Below are 20,131 nucleotides of genomic sequence, written 5' to 3'. Positions count from 1 at the left end.
GATACACAGATACTTAGATGAAACCAAGTAAATACTATTGTATAAGACTGAGTGATGACGAACCTGAGTGAACAATCCTGTTTAAGACTTAGTGATGTGAATTACCTCAACGTCATTTTCACTACGAAGATTTTTTTAAAGATTAATCCTTCGTAAAGTTAATCCATCGGCAGAATTTAGATCAATATACGTTTTCTCTTCCTTCTTCATCGGAAACGTTCCATGTAAGTTAGTTCACCCTTCCCACTATAGCTACTCTCCCAGGGAGTGCTGGTTGGAGAGAAGCCTACTCTTTGCTATGCCGTCTCCATCTGTGGACAGTGGGAATGGTGGTGCTATAGATGAATTATCGGGTCTTCTGTCCATCCCACGTACTCACTCATCTCGTCTGCTTCCTAATCCCCCACACTACCCATTTCCTCTCAAGCCCCCTTGCCCACCTTATTGTCTTCTAGCTCACCCTATTTTCTTCTTGTCCACCCTTTTTTCTTCTTTCCATCTTATTTCCCTCTTGTCCACCCTATTTCCTTCTTGCCCACACTATTTTCCTTCTTGCCCACCTTATTTCCTTCTTGTCTCCCTATTTCCTTCTTTCCATCATATTTCCCTCATGCGAACCCTTTTTCCTTCTCATCCACCCTATTTCCTTTTTTCCATTCCTATTTCCCTCTTGCCCACCTTATTTTCCTTCTTGCCCATCCTGTTTCCTTCTTGCCCACCCCATTTTCCTTCTTGCCCACCCCATTTTCCTTCTTGCCCACCTTATTTTTGTTCTTGCCCATCCTATTTTCCTTCTTGCCCACCTTATTTTCCTTCTTGCCCATCCTGTTTCCTTCTTGCCCACCCTATTTTCCTTGTTGCCCACCTTATTTCCCCTAACCATCCCCTTCCCTCCCCCGGCCCCACAGTGCCCTCCAACCGCACAGGACCCACACGTTATGAGCTTAAGCCCAGGTGTAACTCCCTCCCGCTGTTTACCTTCGTGGGATAACGCGGCTAAACGCAGCTCACTTGTCAGCCGAGGGAGTGACCAGGTTAACCAGTGGCTGACGAAGGGGAGAGAGAGAGAGAGAGAGAGAGAGAGAGAGAGAGAGAGAGAGAGAGAGGGAGAGGGAAAAAAAAGGAGGTGAATTACGAGCGGACATTAGCGCCCAATGGTTTTAATCACATCATTCGACCCTGATATTGGCAAGGGAATTGCGCGCTAATTGCATGCTTTTTCGCAGCGGTTGGGTTGATAGTGCGATCGCATAATTGGGGAGAGGGAAGGGGGGAGGGGGCTGGAGATCGCGTAATTTGGGGGGGCGGGCGGGCGGGGGCGGCCTGTAGTAGATCGAGTAATTGGGCCCCGGGGTGAGGTTGAGCGAGGGTTATCACAACACTCCTGATTATCTCCTGCCCCGATTAATCCCCGACTCTTGATTATCCGGTTTCATTTTTGCCGCGTAGATGGTCGTAAAGCGCACGTGATCGTAGTGGTACAATGGTCATTATCGCCTTTATTAGCTAGCTAAGGTGATTTTTATTCCTCAGTTACCGTTTTCCTCCTTTTGTGTAGTTTATCACACTTCACTGTTTCCTATTCTTATTTTTATCTGTCACTGTTGTAATTATCGTTTTTTTATGCCGGCCAGTCACTGTTATTACACTGATTTATGATCTGTTGCCTTGACATGACTAATGTATGTCCTGTTCACAAGATATGACAGTTTATCATACACCACTGTGTTTCCTTCATCTTTTATGTTGACGAGTGATGACGTTTTACGTTATCATGTGTTTTGGTTTTCTCTAGAACAGCTTCATCATCGGTACTTCCCCATGGGCGTTGTAAGGGCTACTGTGTCGCCCACCATCCGTAGGCGACCTCATCTGGTCGAGTCTGTCCTTCTACCATGTTAGACCCGTGTGGTTCTCCGCCCACCTCTGTAACTTACCCTACATACGACTCTACTGGCCATGTATATAGAGATGTTAGTGACCCCAAGCTGTAATGTACGGCACACCGTTACGGTTAGTGCCAGGGGGGGGGGGGGATGAGATGTAGTAGAGATGTTAACCAACCAGCCTGTGATGTACACCACACCCTTACAGTTAGTGTAGGGGGTGTAGGTAATGGCGCCAACCCACCAGCTTCTCCCTCTGATGCCTTATAGTGCTCTCAACTTTCTGCCGTTCATCTTCCGCTCCGACGCACTCTCTCTCTCTCTCTCTCTCTCTCTCTCTCTCTCTCTCTCTCTCTCTCTCTCTCTCTCTCTCTCTCTCTCCTTCCTTGGCCCCATTCTTCCCATCCCTCTGTCCCCCTTACCATTCTCCCTCCCTTACATTACCTCTACCCCCCTCCCTCTCCACTTCCCTCATACCATACACCCTTCCGTCTCCCTCGCCACTTTCACCCATACTCGACTTCCCCCGTGCACCCCCTCCGTCTCCCTCTCCCAGTCTTCTGATGCTGTTCTCTAAAAGTTAACTTCGTCGTCTACCATCCTGTCTTCTGTTGGAACAGATAGACGAGTGCACCTACGCAGTGGTAGATCCACCACACGAGAATCTCTCAAGTAAAACTTGATGGAGAAAGTAACAAGATCAACAAACCAAAGAATTTTATCACGTGATGATAGTGAAGGTAGGCTGTAGGTACTTATCTGCGCTTTCGCCTCTGGAAGACGTTCATCATAAGAACTGTAAAGCTGTGGCGTCTTAGAGAGAGGTTGGTCGTGTGTGCAGTAGTGTGTGGCCAGAGATATATGGCCACACACACTAGAACATTGTGCAAGACTTGGACTGCCAAGATTTAGAGAGTTTGAAGGATAGGTTTCAGCAAGCACTGCAAGACGTGGCACAGCGTCTGGTTGTTAATGATAAGATGCCTGAAATTTTAAATTTGTAACCCGCTTTTGTATCTCGTAGATGGGTTAATGGAAGAACTGTAAGCTTCTGTAATTGATGGACTTTTCCAGCATCTTGGGTTAATCTACCGCGTGGGTGTCTGACCATGAACCTCTACGACCTCTGTAGTCCTGTAGCGCCACCGCTCACGGGATGAGCACTGGGGCCACCTTAAACTGGATGATGGTAGCAGCAGTATCTAGTCCATCATATGTCGTCCTTCCATCATCTCCACCTCGTCTCCCCCTAACACTCCCACGTATTCCCTCCCTATCCTCCCCACAACGGTCTTACTTCTCCCCTCCCTACCCACAACACTCCTGCTTCTCCCCACAGAATGGGTAGGAGAGCTTCATAAAAGCAGCCGCTCCTGTGGCGAAATTTATAAAAATTCTTCCCTCTCTCAACGCTTCTACATTTCCCCTCCCCTTCCCTCAACACTCCTATTTCACCCCTCCCCTCAACACTCCTCCTCTCCCGTCTCACCTCCCTCTCCTAAGCACTCCCACTTCTCCCCTTCCCTTGAAACTCCTATTTTTCCCCTCCCTCCCCTCGCACATTTCTTCTCCCATCTACTCCCTCTCCCTCCCTTTTCCTCTCTCCTTCCCTCAACCCCTTCTGCTTATCCCTCTCCTCCCTGCTCACACCAACCCCCACACCCACTAGCCTATCACCCAACCCTTTCCTTACCATTTAATGCCAACCCTTCCCCCTCAACCCAACCCCCACTCCCATCCCCCCTCCAAATGCCTACTCCCCCTCCCTCCTCCTCTCACCCGGGAATGGGTGTTCATGCCAACACTTCCTGCTGACAGTCTCATCAGCCGGGCCCCCGGGGGTGAGGGAGGAGGAGGATCTTCCTCCTCCTCCCTCACCATCTTCCACTTCCTCTTCCTCTCGCTTCCTCCTCCTCCTCCTCCTCCTGTTTACAGTGACCACCACACTCCCTCCTCGACCTATCATCACTTCCCCTTCATATCCCTTAATCTTGTTCTTCCATTATCATGTGTTACCCATCGTCTACTCTTCTTATCAGTTTCTTGTTCATTTATGCTCATATTTCCATCGTCATCAATTTCTTACTCAGTTCTCCGTTCATTCTTCTGTCGTAAGCATTCATAATGGTACGTAAGCTGTTCTTGTCTTACAGTGTATATAGCTCCATCATGAGTCGTTTGTAACCTCTAGTGATATTGAGTCAAGCTTATGGATATACTCATCGTCTTGATATAAGTAAAGATGATTTTGCAGTACTATAAGGCGTTCACACACACACACACAGTATTCTAAACATATTTCTACCTTTCTTTCGTACTTGTTCGACGTCTCCCGCGTTAGCGAGGTAGTTTCTACCTTTCTTTCGTACTTGTTCGACGTCTCCCGCGTTAGCGAGGTAGCGCCAGGACTGGATGAAGAAAGACCTCATTTGCTTACATCCTCTCTTGAATTGTCAGTGTCATGCACCGAAACCACACACACACACACACACACACACACATATATAAGTATAAGTTTGTTGAGTATTCCTGGTAAATTATATGGGAGGGTATTGATTGAGAGGGTGAAGGCATGTACAGAGCATCAGATTGGGGAAGAGCAGTGTGGTTTCAGAAGTGGTAGAGGATGTGTGGATCAGGTGTTTGCTTTGAAGAATGTATGTGAGAAATACTTAGAAAAGCAAATGGATTTGTATGTAGCATTTATGGATCTGGAGAAGGCATATGATAGAGTTGATAGAGATGCTCTGTGGAAGGTATTAAGAATATATGGTGTGGGAGGAAAGTTGTTAGAAGCAGTGAAAAGTTTTTATCGAGGATGTAAGGCATGTGTACGTGTAGGAAGAGAGGAAAGTGATTGGTTCTCAGTGAATGTAGGTTTGCGGCAGGGGTGTGTGATGTCTCCATGGTTGTTTAATTTGTTTATGGATGGGGTTGTTAGGGAGGTAAATGCAAGAGTTTTGGAAAGAGGGGCAAGTATGAAGTCTGTTGGGGATGAGAGAGCTTGGGAAGTGAGTCAGTTGTTGTTCGCTGATGATACAGCGCTGGTGGCTGATTCATGTGAGAAACTGCAGAAGCTGGTGACTGAGTTTGGTAAAGTGTGTGGAAGAAGAAAGTTAAGAGTAAATGTGAATAAGAGCAAGGTTATTAGGTACAGTAGGGTTGAGGGTCAAGTCAATTGGGAGGTGAGTTTGAATGGAGAAAAACTGGAGGAAGTGAAGTGTTTTAGATATCTGGGAGTGGATCTGGCAGCGGATGGAACCATGGAAGCGGAAGTGGATCATAGGGTGGGGGAGGGGGCGAAAATTCTGGGGGCCTTGAAGAATGTGTGGAAGTCGAGAACATTATCTCGGAAAGCAAAAATGGGTATGTTTGAAGGAATAGTGGTTCCAACAATGTTGTATGGTTGCGAGGCGTGAGCTATGGATAGAGTTGTGCGCAGGAGGATGGATGTGCTGGAAATGAGATGTTTGAGGACAATGTGTGGTGTGAGGTGGTTTGATCGAGTGAGTAACGTAAGGGTAAGAGAGTTGTGTGGAAATAAAAAGAGCGTGGTTGAGAGAGCAGAAGAGGGTGTTTTGAAGTGGTTTGGGCACATGGAGAGAATGAGTGAGGAAAGATTGACCAAGAGGATATATGTGTCGGAGGTGGAGGGAACGAGGAGAAGAGGGAGACCAAATTGGAGGTGGAAAGATGGAGTGAAAAAGATTTTGTGTGATCGGGGCCTGAACATGCAGGAGGGTGAAAGGAGGGCAAGGAATAGAGTGAATTGGAGCGATGTGGTATACCGGGGTTGACGTGCTGTCAGTGGATTGAATCAAGGCATGTGAAGCGTCTGGGGTAAACCATGGAAAGCTGTGTAGGTATGTATATTTGCGTGTGTGGACGTATGTATATACATGTGTATGGGGGGGGGGGGGGGTTGGGCCATTTCTTTCGTCTGTTTCCTTGCGCTACCTCGCAAACGCGGGAGACAGCGACAAAGTATAATAAAAAAAAAAATAATATATATATATATATATATATATATATATATATATATATATATATATATATATATATATATTTTTTTTTTTTTTTTTTTTTTTTTTTTCAAACTATTCGCCATTTCCCGCGTTAGCGAGGTAGCGTTAAGAACAGAGGACTGGGCCTTTTTTGGAATATCCTCACCTGGCCCCCTCTATTCCTTCTTTTGGAAAATTAAAAAAAAAACGAGAGGGGAGGATTTCCAGCCCCCCGCTCCCTCCCCTTTTAGTCGCCTTCTACGACACGCAGGGAATACGTGGGAAGTATTCTTAATCCCCTATCCCCAGATAATTTCTTTTCTTTCAAACTATTCACCATTTCCCGGGTTAGCAAGGTAGCGTTAAGAACAGAGGACTGGGCCTTTGAGGGAATATCCTCACCTGGCCCTCTTCTCTGTTCCTTCTTTTGGAAAATTTAAAAAAAAAAAAAACGAGAGGGAAGGATTTCCAGCCCCCCGCTCCCTCTTCTTTTAGTCGCCTTCTACGACACGCAGGGAATACGTAGGAAGTATTCTTTCTCCCTTATCCCCAGGGATATATATATATGGTCCATGGCAGTATTTGTCAAGCAGAATGCTCCACATAGCAACACTGGCTACTCAGTCCTTCATACGCGTTCTCACCGTCACTCTTAAGAACATTGGTTCGAGGATCTCCTTTTGGCACGTGAGTCGTCTGTATCGGCCTTGTCTACTCTCACCAGACATCATCACCTGAGCCGGAAACGACCACCTCCCGCCGCCGCTTCTGCCGCTGCCCCACACTGACCCCCACCTCTCCCTCCTCATCCCTCCCTCAGAAGTTCCTCCTCCAGCCGGAAATCGTGTTTGGTTTGGGCTTCCCGTGGGGGCGCGACCTGACCACAACCTGATGACAAGTGCAGCGTGGAGGTCACGTGGGGTCACCCCAGGTCGCCCAGAGGTCAGGAGACAATGGAGGTAATACCGCTGGACGGCTCCTGAGGGTGTTTGGAGAGGCTGTGGCAGACATGACAGAAATACACATATAGATTTCGATACCTTCCTCATCCACAGAAAACGGATGTCTTGGTTACTACTATACATTCTACGTTTTCATCGCAGTGTCTGACGTCATTGTCGTCGCCAGGAAACGCCAAATACGGTATTGAGTTTCGTCAAAATTCGAGTTCATGAAAATATATCTGCTACAAGATGGCTCACATCCTCTTGAGGAAACCCAAGTCGAATGTCGCGTTGGCCAGTGTGACAAGCGGGGAGGGGGCCGTGAGTGTGGGATCAACACTGCTCAGCAGCTGTAAGCTGCGCCCGCTGACTTTCCATTTTAGAAGTCATCCAGACATACACTCGTCCAGGAAGTAGATCTCTGTATGAATACACAACGTGAAACATCGTGAATGAAGACATTGTCAGCTTATAGGTTTCAACTTCATCATCTGAAGCAGTGTCAGGTGTTCGAACCACCAGGACCACGTCTCATCTAGGTCTTCAGTCCAAAGACAGCGTGTCATAAAGTCAGGATTTATGAGTAATAGATATTTCGGCTGTACATTTGAGTAGTAGATATTTCGACTGTATATTTATGAGTAATAGATATTTCGGCTGTATATTTATGAGTAATAAATATTTTGGCTGTATATTGGATTCCCAGGGGCTATGACACAGTCTCGTCTGGTCGATAATGTGAAGATTTTTCGAGACTCGGGACGGAAGTTGAGTGAGATGGTCAAGGGAGGGTATTTATCAGGCTTACACACAGTCATTACACGGAAACAAATTCAGTATCTATCTGCATATATATATATATATATATATATATATATATATATATATATATATATATATATATATATATATATATATATATTAATCCCTATGAGTCCAAGGGGAAAATGAAACATGATAAGTTCCCAAGTGCACTTTCGTGTAATAATACTGGGTATTACCGGACTCCCTGTACTCAGGGTAAGGTTACCCCGGGGATAAAAAGTTACCTTTAGCGAGATTGTATCATTAGAAGTACAGTTTCGTCAAAGAAACTCTCCTTTCAAACGAGTTTACATCTTCCAATCTTCTTGAGTAGCGCAGCCTCGGGCAGCAGGAGCATCTGAGAAGAGAGATTCTGGGTTACATCAAGACTTATACAGAGTTCCCAGGGTAATTATAAATGTACGGTAAGATAAACACTGACCTGTGGAGCCCTCGGCACAGTGAGCATGGTGGACAGCAGGTTCCCTCAGCGTGGCTCTACCTTTCTCGAGAACATCACCTCACCGACGACCTCTCATCTCAAGCCTCACACACACACACACACACACACACATCTGGAATACATGGACACAACAGATGACAAATGAAGAACTCGTTTCTGCCCCACGTGTCAGAATATTTTTCAAAAAAAAAAATATATTTTTACGTTTTGTAAACATTTTTCAGCGCTTGTCGCGACTTTTTTTTTTCACGAATGAATACACACCCCAGCGGTAATCACAGGAGGTATACGGTATAGTTATATAGTGATACCCAGAATACATTATCCACAGCATATATCAGCATCTCATCAGAGCAAATAGATGATCAGTGCGCTGACGGAACGCCCACCATACTTGTCCGTGGGTGAGGTGCGGCACGCCCGTGAGTGGGCTGGAGGAACGCCCACCATACTTGTCGGTGGGTGAGGTGTGCCACGCCCATGAGTGGGCTGGAGGAACGCCCTTGCCACCGTTACCACCACCACATGCCGGCGCTAATTACCCTCCACTCATTACGCCAACCCGACGAAGACTAATGGCCATATTTTCCACGATCACTCGCTAATCCTCTACCTTATTAATCTATATTTCATCCAGTATTTTGCAGCGATCTGGCGCCCCAAAAAACAAAACAGAAAAAAGAAGACACTATATCCGGGTTGTTCGAGCTTAGCCAACGATAGTTGATCGTGTGAGAAAAATCTTTGTTCCAATAATCAGATTGTATTAATCGCCAGCCACGGCCGTTACCGCCGCCGCCACCATAATTCCTGCATTTTTGGATTAATCGCTTAATTGGGCCCGTAAGGCGATTATGGGGCCGTAATAATCCTAAGTTTGTGGCCGCTGGACTCTGCTATTTGAGCCTCCTCCCGTGGGTTGATACGGACGGTGAGGGAGCGTAGACACGGCACGGAGGCCAGTGGATGCACTCACGCCACACTACACCAACCACTCACACCATCCACCACACCAACCACTCACACCTCACACCATCCACCACACTACACCAACCACTCACACCACACACCATCCACCACACCAACCACTCACACCACACATTACACCAACCACACACACCACACCAGCCACTCACACCACACCACACACCACACCACACCAACCACTCACTCCTCATCACACACCAACCCCTCACACCTCACACCACACCAACCACTCACACCACACCACACCAACCACTCACACCACACCACACACCACACCACACCAACCACTCACTCCTCATCACACACCAACCCCTCACACCACACACCACACCAACCACTCACACCTCACACCACACCACACACCACACCAACCACTCACACCACACCACACCAACCACTCACACCTCACACCACACCAACCACTCACACCTCACACCACACCACACACCACACCACACCTACCACTCACTCCTCATCACACACCAACCCCTCACACCTCACACCACACACCACACCAACCACTCACACCACACCACACCAACCACTCACACCACACACCACACCAACCACTCACACCTCACACCACACCACACCACACCACACCACACCACACCAACCACTCACTCCTCATCACACACCAACACCTCACACCACACAACACACCAACCACTCACACCACACCACACCAACCACTCACACCACACCACACAAACCTGTCCCACCACACCGACCACTCACACCTCATACCACACCAGCCACTCATACCACACCTCACACCACATCACACTACACCAACAACTCGCACCTCACACCACACACACCCGGTTACTTATCTGGCTCGTGGTGAAAATTTGCTATCTCCAGGCATAACGATATAGAATTGGGTAAATGCTCTCAAATTACACTGTTACCTGCATTGTTAATATTGGGTTATACGTATTTTTCGTTAATGGTTACACTGCAATTAAAACGAAGCGAGTCAGTAGAGGCACTTCAAAGCACGTTGTTGCTTAAACTGTTGTCGCGACCAAAATTCGAACCCACGCCCTCGACCCGGCCAGCTTGCGAATGAAGTTATTTTCAGCAGCGCTAACCCTTACATCACGGAGGCCCATGAACACCATCTACTGACGTTTTTTTTCACTTGAAATATGCTTTCTTGTGATCGTTTCTGAGGAGAGAGAGAGAGAGAGAGAGAGAGAGAGAGAGAGAGAGAGAGAGAGAGAGAGCCCTTCGTGAAAATGTTCTGAATACAACAAATAATTCAGACTTTATTGTTTTAAGGAATTCCAGGATCACTACACACAGGCCCAGACATCATGCAAACTTATTAACGGACACACACATATACGGACAAAGACACTCACAGACATGAATTTGTATACAAAGAGACACAAACACATTTATACATAAAAACGTACACAGTCAAGTGTTCACACAAATGCTCATATTCAAACGCTCACGCACACAAAAGCACATGCACACACACACAGGGAAAGACGCATAAGTACATATATATATTCATTTATTTATTTTGCTTTGTCGCTGTCTCCCGCGTTAGCGAGGTAGCGCAAGGAAACAGACGAAAGAATGGCCCAACCCACCCACATACACATGTCCACACACGCAAATATACATTCCTATACATTTCAACGTATGTGTATATATATATATATATATATATATATATATATATATATATATATATATATATATATATATATATATATATACACACACACAGACATATACATATATACACATGTACATAATTCATACTGTCTGCCTTTATTCATTCCCATCGCCACCCCGCCACACATGAAATAACAACCCCCTCCCCCCTCATGTGCGCGAGGTAGCGCTACGAAAAGACATCAAAAGCCACATTCGTTCACGCTCACTCTCTAGCTGTCACGTAATAATGCACCGAAACCACAGCTCCCTTTCCACATCCAGGCCCCACAGAACTTTCCATGGTTTACCCCAGACACTTCACATGCCCTGGTTCAATCCATTGACAACACGTCAACCCCGGTATACCACATCGTTCCAATTCACTCTAATCCTTGCACGCCTTTCACCCTCCTGCATGTTCAAGCCCCGATCACTCAAAATCTTTTTCACTCCATCTTTCCACCTCCAAATTGGTCTCCCACTTCTCCTCGTCCCCTCCACCTCTGACACATATATCCTCTTGGTCAATCTTTCCTCATTCATTCTCTCCATGTGACCAAACCATTTCAGAACACTCTCTTCTGCTCTCTCAACCACACTATTATTACTTACTCGATCAAACCACCTCACACCACATATTGTCCTCAAACATCTCATTTCCAGCACATCCACCCTCCTCCGCACAACTCTGTTCTTAGCCCACGCATTGCAACCATACAACATTGTTGGAAACACTTTTCCTTCAAACATACCCATTTTTGCTTTCCGAGATAATGTTCTCGACTTCCACACATTCTTCAACGCTCCCAGGACTTTTGCCCCCCCTCCCCCACCCTATGATTCACTTCCGCTTCCATTGTTCCATCCGCTGCCAAATCCACTCCCAGATATCTAAAACACTTCACTTCCTCTAGTTTTTCTCCATTAAAACTTACCTCCCAATTGACTTGTCTCTCAACCCTGCTGTACCTAATAACCTTGCTCTTATTCACATTTACTCTCAGCTTTCTTCTTTTACACACTTTACCAAACTCAGTCACCAGCTTCTGCAGTTTTTGTCACACGAATCAGCCACCATCGCTGTATCATCAGCGAACAACAACTGACTCGCTTCCCAGGCTCTCTGATCCACAACAGACTGCATACTTGCCCCTCTTTCCAAAACTCTTGCATTCACCTCCCTAACAACCCCATCCATAAACAAATTAAACAACCATGGAGACATCACACACCCCTACCGCAAACCTACATTCATTGAGAACCAATCACTTTCCTCTCTTCCTACACGTACACATGCCTTACATCCTTGATAAAAACTTTTCACTGCTTCAAACAACTTGCCTCCCACACCATATATTCTTAATACCTAACACAGGGCATCTCTATCAACTCTTATCATATTCCTTCTCCTGATCCATAAGTGCTACATACAAATCCATTTGCTTTTCTAAGTATTTCTCACATACATTCTTCAAAGCAAGCACCTGATCCAAACATCCTCTACCACTTCTGAAACCACACTGCTCTTCCCCAGTCTGATGCTCTGTACATGCCTTCACCCTCTCAATCAATACCCTCCCATATAATTTACCAGGAATACTCAACAAACTTATACCTCTGTAATTTGAGCACTCACTCCTATCCCCTTTGCCTTTGTACAATGGCACTATGCAAGCATTCCGCCAATCTTCAGGCACCTCACGATGAGTTATACATACATTAGATAACCTTACCAACCAGTCAACAATACAGTCACCCCCTTTTTCAATAAATTCCACTGCAATACCATCCAAACCCGCTGCCTTGCCGGCTTTTATCTTCCGCAAAGCTTTTACTACCTCTTCTCTGTTTAACAAATCATTCTCCCTAACCCTCTCACTTTGCATACCACCTCGACCAAAACACCCTATATCTGCCACTCTATCATCAAACACATTCAACAAACCTTCAAAATATTCACTCCATCTCCTTCTCACATCACCACTACTTGTTATCACCTCCCCATTAACCCCCTTCACTGAAGTTCCCATTTGTTCCCTTGTCTTACGCACTTTATTTACCTCCTTCTAAAACATCTTTTTATTCTCCCTAAAATTTAATGATACTCTCTCACCCCAACTCTCATTTGCCCTCTTTTTCACCTCTTGCACCTTTCTCTTGACCTCCTGCCTCTTTCTTTTATACATCTCTCACTCATTTGCATTATTTCCCTGCAAAAATCGTCCAAATGCCTTTTCTCTTTCACTAATAATCTTACTTCTTCATCCCACCACTCACTACCCTTTCTAATCTGCCCACCTCCCACGCTTCTCATGCCACAAGCATCTTTTGCGCCAGCCATCACTGCTTCCCTAAATACAAACCATTCCTCCCTCACTCCCCTTACGTCCTTTGTTCTCACCTTTTTCCATTCTGTACTCAGTCTCTACTGGTACTTCCTCACACGAGTCTCCTCATACATCTAGTGTAAACTGTGTGTGTGTGTGTATATATATATATATATATATATATATATATATATATATATATATATATATATATATATATATATATATATATACATATATATAAGGTGAATTCATTGTATATATAGTATATGTGTGATTACACACAAATGGTGATCACACACAAAAACACACTGCACTAGGGACATACACAGTACATATATACAAAGTTAAGAGACGGAGCAACATGGGTGTAAAACCTCTCTTCCTGTAACACACACACACACACACACACACACACACACACACACACACACACACACACACACACACAGAACCATAACTCCGGGACTTGCAGTTCCATTATGAACCCTCTCTAAGCCAAACCTTCACAAGGTCATGACCCCTGGCTTTTTAAGACCTCCTAGCTTCTTGTTGGCACTCCTCGAATGGCTGTCATTACCAGTCATGGCCACAGGCACTGTTGGCACTCCCCCAAGTAGCTCTCATTACGAGTCGTGGCTAATGACACTAAGGCGCTCGGCACGCCCACTGGCTCTGAGGAAAGATAATCATGGCTCTCTTGGTTCTTATGGAGTCCTGTAATTTAGCATTTAAACTGAAGGTGCATTAGTGGTGCAGGGGTCCCATGTGGCTTGAGGAAGGGGGTGCAGGGGAGGGGCTGTGCTGGGGTAGGGGCGTTCTCCTCCCCCCCCCCCTCCCCCCTCAGTTCCTCATCGAATGTCCTCAAGACAAGAAGCAATAACTTGCGGTATAATCTGCAGGCGATAGCGTGGAGGATCCGGCGCTGCACTTATCGTTATTACGGCTTCCTGGAACTGCTGCTCCTGCTGACTGCTCACTGCTGCTGTCTGCTGCTCACTGCTCACTGCTGCTGTTTGGTGCTCACTGCTGCTGTCTGCTGCTCACTGCTCACTGCTGCTGTTTGGTGATGGTGATGATATTGATGGCTGTTAGCTATGGTTGGTGATTTTTCGGTGTGGGAATGGTGGCAGTGGTGTTGTGGTTGGTAATTAATGGTGATGGTGGTTATGGTAGTGGTGGTGATGGTCTTGGTGATGGTGAATTTGGTAGTGGTGGTGATATTGATGGTGGTGATGGTAGGTATATTAGGATAGTGGTGGTGATGGTAGGTATATTAGGATGGTGGTGGTGATGGCGCTGGTGGTGATGGTAGATATGGTAGTGGTGGTGATGGTCAAAATGTTATGGTGATGGGTCTTGTTTGTGGGTTTTGGAGTTGGTGTTGTTTGTGGCTATGGTTGCTGAATCTGATAGCGTTATGGTTGTAGTGTTGGTGGTTATAGAAGTCTGTGGTTATCGATTGTGAGGTGGTGGTAGTGGTAGCTATGGTTATGATGATGTTATATGAGCGGTATTGGTTAGGTTGGTTGTGGTAGATGTGGGATTGGGTATGGAGGTGATGATGGTTGTGGTAGATGTGGGATTAGGTATGGATGCGATGATGGTTGTGGTCGGTTTGGTTGTTATGGGTAGTGTTTATGGTTGTGGGTTGGTTGTTACTGGTGATGGTGTTGGTAGGTTTAGCTGTAGCTATGGTGGTTGTGGTGGTGTTTATGGTAGTGGAGATGGTTGTGGTACGTCTGATGGTAGGTATGGTAGTGGTGATGGTCTGTTTGTGGTTGTTGTGGTGATGGTGATCTTGGTGGTCGTCGTTGTGTCGATATTAAATTGGTCATTGTGTGGTCGGGGTGGGTGTGGTGGCGCGGCAAATACTACAGTTAGTATGGCAACTCATTATGTCACTCTTGTTATTATTATTATTATTATTATTATTATTATTATTATCATCATCATTATTATTACCATTTTTATTATTATTGTTGTTGTTATCATTATGCAGATGGTCACGCTGTTCTTACCTGCAACCGCTGCAGGTGGTGGCAATGCTGTTTCTGTTCCTTCAGCTGTTGCAGGTTGCACTGCTGAAGTTCATGTTCCTGCTCCTCCTCCTCCTCCTCCTCCTCCTGCAGGTGGTGTGGCCGCTGTTCCTGCCTGCCTGTGTTGCAGGAAGCAGCATATCCCCCGGTTCTTGTGTGTGTGTGTTGCAGCTGGTTCTGGTGTGTGTTGCAGCTGGTGGTGGTGGTGGCTCTGTGCCGTCTGCTGCTGTCTCATTTCTTGTCCCTGTTGGTCATGATGCCGCCGCTGTTCCTTTCCCCGTCTCTATTCATGTTCTTATGTTATTTTTTTTCAGCTATTATTCATAATCCTGTTGTTTCAAGCTCCCCTCCTTCACCTCTCTAATCAGCAACTCTCTACATTTTATGCTGTTATCCTTCGCTTTCAAGAACCTGATCTCGAATCTGTTGTTGCTATAATTGCTTCCGTTGTTTCTGTGTCACATTCGTACGTGGTCCCTACCTTCGTTACTGCTCCAGCTTCTGCTGCCGCTGTTGTTGGTCTGACTGTGTCCATTAGCGTGAAGGTGAATGCCTTACCATCGTATTGTGACGACGCACAACGTGTGAAATACGTAGTATGTCATACTGTGTCTTGTTATGCTTAATGGTATGGTCGAGACACTGGTAAATGTGTGTTACTCATGTTACAAGTCATGTGGGCAACACGATGGTGTTCATGATTGTGTAACGTGTGCTAAGGCAATAGACTCGGTCGAGAATGGGATGATCGTTTTCAGTCACTAGATTATTATCATCCTGGTTACCACTGGATGAAGATTCTTAGTTCTCTTGAGAGATGACCTCGTTGCCGGCAAACAGGTCTTGTTAGAAAAGGTACATGAAGTTTTACACACACACACACACACACACACACACACACTCCAAAGTTGGTCAGATAAATGGATGATGAGGTTCTAAGCGCAAAGTGGTTAGATTGAGACAGAGTGAAAGAAGGCCCCGGTATGATTATAACCACAACGGGAAGTGACTTACAGGGATCTGCACGTGAAAGAAATCTATGGGTCGACATTTTGTATTATGTATCGCCTGAGGGGAAAGTCAGAGGCAGATTGTGTACTGTCAGATATAAGAATTGCATTCATATATATGGACAAGGTTAGTGTTAGTAGAAATGTTCACTGCACCGATCAGAGCTGGACTATGTCTCACAAGTCTGGTCACAGCACCTTGAGAAGCACAAAGACTGGCTGAGAGGTTTACACAGAGGAGCAACTCAGATGGGACTTGAATGACGAGAACTGAGCTACACAGAGAGAGGCTGAGGGCTGCAGAGCTGACCACTATAGAGGAGAGAGAATGATACTGACATGGAAGAGTTCTTCAAGAGTGGCATCACTACGGTGTCCAGAAGCCATGATTAAAAAGCTGGGCAATAAGCTTGCTAGAAAGGATCTTATTGGTTTAGTGTTAGGATGGTGGATGACTGTGGCAAACTATCTAATGAGACAGTGAATAGTGGCAGTTTACGAAGGTTTAATAGGCCACTTGATGGCGTAGAAAGTTCAGTATACGGGACCCTACTCATGTAGAAATCTCCCCCCGAACTGTACAAACGGTAATCCTATACCGACTGTTTAAGAGTGGTGGACGAATGGAATGATATGACTAAGAACACGAAAAATGTAGACAGCATACAGAAATATAAGAACATAAAGGAATACAAAGGAATTCAAACAGCAACAGACCATTGGGTCCTTTCGAGGCTGTTTGTGATAGTGGAAGATATCAGAATCTCTCAAATTAGTGTGATGATAGTTAGAAGGCAGACACATGCTTCAGAGAGACTAACCTGCAGATCAGGTTTGCCATTGTGACCATACAGGCGCAAATAATGTAAGTCGTGGACTTGAAGCAAATTATCTTTCATGTCCATTCCTAAAAGTAACTAAGGTACTGCTTTCAACAACTCTACTTAGAAAATCGTTCCATAGGTTAACAATCATGTTGAGGATCAGGACTTCGCTTCGTTCGAGGCAAATCGTTTGCCCACGAGTTTGTATCCATTACTACGAGTAAAATCAGACGAATTAAGATCTTAGATATCTGATAGATCAAGATTATCAAGGTCTCTGATCATTATAAATACTTGTATTAGATCACCTCATAACCTTCTCTTTTCTAAGCTAAACAGATTCAAGTCGTATGATCTCATCTCGTAGGATTTATTTCTCAGTCCGGGAATCATCTTGGTTGCTTATCGCTGTGCTCTCTCCATTCTGTCTGTCTTTTTCATTTTTTTAGGTAGGGTGACCAAAAGTGAACACTGTATTCAAGATGTGGACGAACCAATGAATTGTGAAGGGTAAGGATAATTTCCCTGGACTTAAATTCAAAGGCCCTACATATGCAACCAAGAATTTTGTTCGCTCTTTTCACTGCTTCTGTGCGCCGCTTGCTTGGTTTTAGGTCACCAGAGATTATCACCTTCAAGTTTTTTCCTCATTCACTTTTTGCAGTTTAACAGAATTTATAATGTTGCTTGTCTTTTCGTTTTTTCTACCAATTTGTAAAACTTTGCATTTTTCGATATTAGAATTCTTTTGCCACCTATGAGCCCAGTTCATCAGTGTATTCTATGACTGTTTAAAGCTATAGACGTTCATTTGTAGATTACCCAGCTTTGTATCATCAGCGAATCAACAAAGTTGATATCGTGCAATGCAGCCCATTATTAGTATCATGAATGTATGTGAGAAAGAGTACTGGTCCCAAGACTGATCCTTGTGGCACTCCACTTGTAACGTCTAACCATTTTGAGGCTTGACCATTAATCACAAAACTTTCTATGGTCAGTTAACCAATTTCCTATCCACTGAAGGACAACCGCATCAGTACATTCATGTGACTTTTGATAGCTTCTTGAAAATCTAGATAAAGAACATCGGTTGCTTTACTTTCGTCGTCCATGTTGATTGTATGATGAAAGAAATTGAACAGATTTGTCAAACATGAGCGATTTCGACGAGGAAGCTGTATGATAAAACAATGTTAAAATGATGGGGCCCCCACAAGTGTAACACTCCCTTCCCTAACAGTACAAATAGATAGATAAAAATTACACGAGATGGGGGTTCACGAGTGTAAAGCTCTCTCCTCGTAGAAGACAAATAGGTTATTACACAAGAGACGGGGCCCCAGTCGTGTAAAACTCCTTCCCCTGACAGTACAGAGGGTAGTTACACATCTACCTATTGTCTTTCCCTCACTTCTTAAACACAGATCGGTCTAAGATTCATTCATTGCAAGAAAACGAAGAAGGTTGTGTGATTTGGTGCCACCATTTATCACGACACAAAAACAATTAATTGCGTTAACCATCTTGCACAACGACGGAATGGTAACTGTGATGTAGAGATGCCGAGGTTTAGGGAAATACATGGTGAATGTACGTCGTAAGTTGCTGCCTCTGCTTTTGCTGTTGTAACTGAATTTACGTGCATGTTGTCAGTATAATCCTTCGTTTGGTTCTTGTAGGATACGGTGATTGGAAAAACATATCCAATACTGCACTCCTCCAGATCCTTCAGTTCTGCTCCTTGTTCTCTCATTCTATCTGCATCTCAGTAAGCTTAGACTTGGATAAGATATCTTTTTTGGCATAGACCAAACCTGGTCAAGTTCAATGCCTCCAAGACCCAGTTTTTGCCCATCTCCTTATCGACAGTACCTCGAGTTTCCTCCCTCCTTCGACGGTTCTGTAATTCCGCCTCTTGACCCGATGAACATGCTTGGTATTACTGTAACGTCCAGTTTGGCTTGGAAACCCCACTCAACGGAAGTATCTAGGTTTGCGTTTAACAAACTGGGAGTCCTGTTTAGATATCTAAATTTCTTTTCTTCCAAACAGTTGGTCCGTTTATACGAAAGATTGATTCGTCCCTGTATTGAGTACTGCTCCCACATCTAGGGTGGTTCTACCTCTGCATCATTTCTTGACGGAGTTAAGTCGAAAGCGGTCCGACTTACAACTTGTCCCAGGCCTACTTCAAAACTTGATCCCCTTGCCTCACGCCGCAATGTTGGTTCACTTTCCATCTTCTGCAGGTATTACTTTGGTCTTTGCTCCCGAGAGCTGGCTGCTTGTGTGCCCCTACCACTAGCTAGACCTCACAATACTCGGCGAGCGCTGCTTAACATGACCATTTTGTGGCTGTTGGCAGCTCGAGGTGGGCTGTTTTGATAACTGTTTCTTTCCGTACATCTCAAAGCTTTGGAACTCTCTACCACCTCATGTCTTTTCCAGTAACTATGACTTGGTACATCTTCAGAGACAGATTTTTCACTTACTCCAAAAATCGTAAAAGCTTTTCCTTGTCAATTCTTTTTCCTTTCATTAACTTCTCTCTATTTCAGTTAAGGTCTGGCCTTGATGTGGACTTTCGTCCGTGACTGGAACCTTCAACGTGATAGAAAAATAGAGGGAGGGGAGGAGATTAAGAAACATTATGATGGGAATTCAGTTTCTGATAGTGGTATACGAAGGTACGCAACTTTTTATATATATATATATATATATATATATATATATATATATATATATATATATATATATATATATATATATATATATTATTTTTTTATATTTTTATTATACTTTGTCGCTGTCTCCCGCGTTTGCGAGGTAGCGCAAGGAAACAGACGAAAGAAATGGCCCAACCCCCCCCCCCCCCCATACACATGTATATACATACGCCCACACACGCAAATATACATACCTACACAGCTTTCCATGGTTTACCCCAGACGCTTCACATGCCTTGATTCAATCCACTGACAGCACGTCAACCCCGGTATACCACATCGCTCCAATTCACTCTATTCCTTGCCCTCCTTTCACCCTCCTGCATGTTCAGGCCCCGATCACACAAAATCTTTTTCACTCCATCTTTCCACCTCCAATTTGGTTTCCCTCTTCTCCTTGTTCCCTCCACCTCCGACACATATATCCTCTTGGTCAATCT

Source organism: Panulirus ornatus, chromosome 3 (assembly GCF_036320965.1).
Source record: "Panulirus ornatus isolate Po-2019 chromosome 3, ASM3632096v1, whole genome shotgun sequence".
Taxonomy (NCBI): domain Eukaryota; kingdom Metazoa; phylum Arthropoda; class Malacostraca; order Decapoda; family Palinuridae; genus Panulirus; species Panulirus ornatus.
This window is presented reverse-complemented; position numbering follows the sequence as displayed.